The 5,872-nt window shown below is 36.1% G+C and overlaps 1 long non-coding RNA gene across 1 annotated transcript; it reads left to right on the top strand.

Moving 5' to 3' along the window:
- The first annotated feature begins 270 nt into the window (after positions 1 to 270).
- Positions 271 to 940, top strand: LOC139863085 (uncharacterized). Its single transcript, XR_011764396.1, has 3 exons — positions 271 to 437; positions 589 to 708; positions 810 to 940. It is a non-coding gene; the product is annotated as an uncharacterized lncRNA (long non-coding RNA).
- The last annotated feature ends 4,932 nt before the right edge of the window (positions 941 to 5,872 follow it).

The following is a 5,872-nucleotide window of genomic DNA, read 5'->3' as shown; positions in this document are numbered from 1 at the left end:
TAATATCTATAGTATTCACTTAATACCTAAAACATATCAGTAAACTGTTTCATTTAAACAAACACGTGGTTCCACGGGCTATTTCAATAATATCTATAAATTCTATTATAATGCTAAAATGATGATGTTATCCCCTATACTAATCCCCCTTAATTATGCCTAACAAAGACACGTGTTGAATTTACAATGTATATTGTGATGTCAGCAATTATTTAAAAAAATAATAACAAAAATGTCGATAATTAAGAAAATGATACGGGACAACAACATAAAGAGCTATCAATTAGGGATAACTAAGCCATCGCCATCGAAGTTAACTCAATTCACAAAACGGGATTTATCCCATCGGTTTTGTAATCACGATCGATTTTCTCATTTTTTATCGCTTCTTAGATTCGATCAGGTTTCAAACTGAGTTCAATCAAACATTTTGTGAGGTATGTTCATGTTTTAAATCGTAATCGTATCTTGAAGCATAGTTTTTAAAATTGATGCTGATTAGGGTTTTTCTTTGAGTGAATTGCTTGCTTTTGCAATGATTCGGAATGATTTTGTTACAAACCACTATTTTATTAAACTTAATTTCAGGTTCGCGCGATTTGATGTTAATATAGATAATTTTATTGAATGTTGCTTATGCTGCGATTCAGAATAATTTTGTTATATCTACTACAATGGATTGACAACACTCACAACACATGACAAAAGGTAATTCTCAGTGCATTAGTTTTTACATCCGAGTATAAATGGTTAAATTGTGACTTTTTTCTTTATCTAATATTATATGTTTGTTGATTTGGCTTTTGTAGATGAGGATGGAGGATATGAAATTGTAGATATATAATGGGTTGCATAATGTTACTATTACTTAGAACACCAAGTGCTCGATAAAATGCTACAAAGAAGTAAAAAATGAATGTGGTTATTTTTTAATGTAAATGATTATCAAAGTTCATTCAATTTGTTCAATCCAATCCTTTATTTTATTTTATTTTTTTGGGGGGGGGGGGGGGGGGGGGGGGGGCGTAAGGAATAACATTGAATTCCTAATATCAATTTTCATATCATTTTTATTTGAACACATGCAGTGCCAAAAGTTTATATAGGAATGTGAGTATCAATTTGGGTAGATTTGTGGTTTACTTATGTGTTGTTAAAGGCTAATGGGTCTATTTTTATTGGAACAAATGGAGTGCCAAAATCAATGTAGGACTGTGAGTATCAATTTGGGTGGATTTGTTGTTTGGCTAGATTTTGTTAAGCTAATGTGTCTATTTTCGTATCATTTTTTTTCTTCATAACCTCTACCTTTGTACATGTTTGACTTAAGAATCAATGTCTAGTGCTACTAAACCATCTCCATGTTTTAATATATCTTCCTTAAAACTTGGTATAGTAACATCTATTCCAACATCTTTATCTTTATTTGGGATATTTAAAAAGCATTTGTATATATAAGCATTCAACCCATATCAGTTTGAATAGATGTATAGTATACTTTATATAATTTATTACTAATATGAGTTGGTTTAAAGTTCTCTCAGTGGCCTGTTATGATCAACATATACTTTAAAGCCTCCGTAATATATGCATGTCTTATGGAGCGAGTAAGTGTGAATTATTAGGTTTTAGTTTGGTTAAGTTATTTCAGACACCTATAATTGTTTACTACAAATAAACAACGGATATATAATATAGCGATATGTGATATTCAGCCTACATGGTTAACTATTAAGCATATAATTCCATTTGTATGAGATAGCTACGCTTATGTGTCAATTGGTTAACATGTATTGTTGTGAAGTGTTGCTATATGTCATAGATGGTTTGTGAGCTCCTTGATTGTTGCACTTCGATGTTGAACGTTTGGAGTAAGTTTAGCGAATAATTTTTTGTTTGAGGTTTTGCTGCAGATGCTTTGAGGGATGCCTTTGACTTCGGTTCTCGAAGACACGGTATGTTACATTTTTGCTTATTTATCCTCTAATTTGTGTATGTGTATGAGGATTTTGTATATTTTGATAATGCTCAGGAAAAAAATTAGTATATGAGATGGAGAATGATATTTTTTTTTTCGAGATCCTTTTGATGAAAAATTGGTCTTGAAAAACTTTGTTGAATATTATGGTTTTCCTAATATGGCAATTAAAACCAGTTGAAAATGGTTTAAAAGGAGTGAACAATATGCCTTTCATGAGTGTTTTGTACAAATCTAACTACTTGAAATGGGTGATCCATCAGGTTCAGTAGTTATTAACCATGGTAACTTCACAAGAAATTTAATAAAAGAGCACTTTGTTCTCACTCATATGTTTTTACTTCATAATAATAGTAACACATCCAGTTTGACATGTATTTAGTTACGGTTGTCCCAAAAATATGTAAAATTAAAAATAACGATGATAATGGATCGCTACTTCTATATCAGTACAAAGTTATAAACTGAAATATAGAAGTATTAAAAGTGATTAGTAAGAAAAAGTATTTATGAAACACACCTTGATATTATTGCACTCGATAATTTTATAAACGTTGAGAGAGAATTGTATTGAATTCGATGCCTCTCAAATGAAAACTTACAAGCTTATATAGGCAATTTTGAATGGCATATCCATCGAATATTCGCACAATAATTACAGATAAAGCTTACCTAATACGCATTATTTAGGCACTAAATTCCACACTCGAGACCCACCACTTTTGACCTTAAGGAAAAAGTCTGGCCCTACCACAATAATTCACACGCATTATTGAATATATTTTCTACATTTGGGACCCACATACAATTATTGCTATTTTACACACCGTTCATTACAAAGTGATTTCTAGAAAGTGGTTCCCACCACGCTTCGTTGTCAATCTGATGATTTTTATAATCTACAATACCGCTGATGATGCGTTAATGGTGGTCCCCAATTTTCATCCACTAGCCATAATACTTGATTAGATTTCATAGATATATTATGAAGTTGTTGTCGTCTAGCAATTTCATCATCCCTTGCGTCAGCTTCTGGAAGCTTAGCTTGGGCCTTGAACATTCGTTTATATTTAGATTGGGTATCGGCCCAATTCGTTGCATAGGGCCTCAAGTTCACTAAGCATTTTTCGGGCCTGCTTATTCTGTCTTTTAACACAGGGCCAATGGTCTCCGTAGTAGTTATCTCTTGTTGCTTTTGAGAGACAGACTTGGGCTTTGAAGTCCAGAATTGTTTGGAGGTTTCGCATAGCTGCAACTGCTTTTGCTGCTGCATCATGTTCAATTTGTCTTGACACTCCAGAGAATATTGCTGCTTCTCCAACTGGTATGGGAGTTGTATTTGCTTGGATTTGGTAGTATCTGTAGAGGGCTCCTGGTTCTTGAAAGGTGAATGGTTGATTATATATTCTTGGCAATGGCTTGAAATCTGGATTATTTGCTCGTAACCATTCTTCCTTTTCCCTGACTGAACAGCTTCTCCTAATAGCTCCTCTGTCACTGCTAGACTCTTCATCAGGTGTAAGGCCATGTTTTCCAGTTAGTTGGAACGCCGTCCAAACTCATGGGACGCCGTCCAACATTGAAGGACTGGACGCCGTCCAGGTTATTGGATGCCGTCCAGGTTATTGGACGCCGTCCAAATGATCTGACGGGCCAGCTGTTGGGTTTTAAATATTTTTAAAGGGGCATTTTGGTATTTTTACATGTGGGACGAGTTTAAGGCCACATGATCAGATCTTGGGGTGTCATTTACTCCATTACCAACAACCTTATCTTTTCCACTTAAATTCTAGAGAGAGAAACACATTTGAGAGAGAGAAAGCTCAATCAAGGAAGAAAGAAGCTTGTTTCGGGTTAAAGTGCAAGTGTTAAAGTTGTGCATCTTGTCACTAGCTACGTTTTGATTGTGGTGGTATGTCTTAACCTTGATTTCCTTATTTTGATTCCTTTAAAGGGTTAGGGTTTGGGTTAGTGGTTGAGCATAAAACCCATTTATTGGAGATTTGGGGTTATTGGGTAAGATTGAGTCATGAGGACTCAAGAATGACTAACCTAGGGTTTTCAAAGTAATAAATGGTGTTATTGAGTCTTAAATGGTTAGTTAATCACTAGCTCACTTGTGTTGCTAGTGAAAAGTGTTTTTGGGTTCATGGTTGACTCGAAACGGGCCAAATGGGTAAGTTTGACTTAGCGGGATAGATTGGGTATGAAAACACCCTGGATATGTATTGATGGGAGTTTTAGAACCTTAATCACTAGCTTTTAGTGATTAGTTGAAGGCTTGGACCTAGATTGTGTGATACTAGTGCAAATGGGTCATAAATACCCTTGTTGGGTCATAAATGCACTAGTGGGGTTAGTTGGTGTAAAATCCAACTTGTTATGTGAATTAATTGGGCAATAATTGTATTAGGTGACTCGCTTTGAAGGTTACAAGTTATTGTTGGAAATCTCATCATGAAGATAAGGTGAGTGAAATATCTATGTAGGTATATGTATGATTTATTTGCCCGTATTAATGGTGTCACATAGCCGTTTTGTGACCCTAGATGTGAGGCATAGCCATTTTGTCTACATTTGATAATTGTGCACATAGCCGTTTTGTGCACAAGGTGTGAGTATTAGCTTGTCTATACTCATACGATGATAAAGTGATGCCATAGCCGTTTTGGAACACTTGGGGGTGATGCCATAGCCGTTTTTGGGAACACCTCGGGGGTTAGCATACCATAGCCGTTTTTGGGCGCTAACGGTTGTTATGAACATCGATGACTTGTTCACAAAGTCATTCCCTTGTGGATATTGGTTAACCATGGTTTATAATTGTTGATGTTAGCATTTAATTATTATTATGATTATTATGCTATTGACGTTGCTAGTTGTACGAATTGATGATACTAGATTTTGTTATATGATGAAATGCGATTATATGCATTTAAGTGATGTCGTGGATGCGAGTAGGTAAGTTGTATATGCATGTATATATTTATTCTACTCACTAAGCATTAGCTTACCCTCTCGTTGTTTACCTTTTTAGGCTCCAACGTGGACAAGGGCAAAGGTATTCGCTTAGATTAGTAGTGGTATCTCGGGGGTTTAGCATTTGGAAGTTCAACCAAGCTTTGGGTAGTTTAATCCCAAACACCATGCTTTAGGTGTCGTTTGGAATTTAAACTCTTACGGTCGAAACTTGAATTTTGAACGAAATTTGTAAAACGGGCCGTTGCGGGCTCGGTGTTGTAAAACTCGTTTTTATTGTAGAAATCTCTTAGTTTTACTTAATATGAGGTGATGTGATAATTCGTTTCGTTCAAAGGTTTCGGGAAGCGGGTTTTTCGTTCGCTTAAGTTGGACTCCGGGGACAGCCCTTGGCAGTTTATTTGGACGCCGTCCAGATTTCTTGGACGCCGTCCTGCCTTTCACAACTGGACGCCGTCCCAGATGTTGGACGCCGGCCAGATACACTGCCTCACAAATTTTTTTTTTGGGTCGTGTTTTTGGTATAACGAGGGTTTGGTCGTTACAAGTGGTATCAGAGCATGGTCTAAGGGATTTAGGTGACTTGAGATAGGCGCCTAGACTTAGACTTTTGTGTTGTGATTTTATATGCCAGACTTGTAGGACTACGGGTCGGTACGGGTTTTGGTTAGTGCATTGGTGAATAGGTGGACTAACTATGCTATGTTATGATGTTACTAATCATGCGTTATTGTTTTGAACACCGAGCAAGATGGTTGTGGTACGTTTGAGCATGGCACGGCAAGCGAGCGTAATAGTGAGTCGCGACCACTATTACGGTTGCAAGTCAAGTCAAGCAAGGACGTGCGACAAGTGTTGAGCTCGGTGTGATGTGCGTGCGAAAATATGTATATGAATATATATATATATATATAT

This window comes from Rutidosis leptorrhynchoides, chromosome 8 (assembly GCF_046630445.1).
Source record: "Rutidosis leptorrhynchoides isolate AG116_Rl617_1_P2 chromosome 8, CSIRO_AGI_Rlap_v1, whole genome shotgun sequence".
NCBI lineage: Eukaryota > Viridiplantae > Streptophyta > Magnoliopsida > Asterales > Asteraceae > Rutidosis > Rutidosis leptorrhynchoides.
This window is presented reverse-complemented; position numbering and strand designations above follow the sequence as displayed.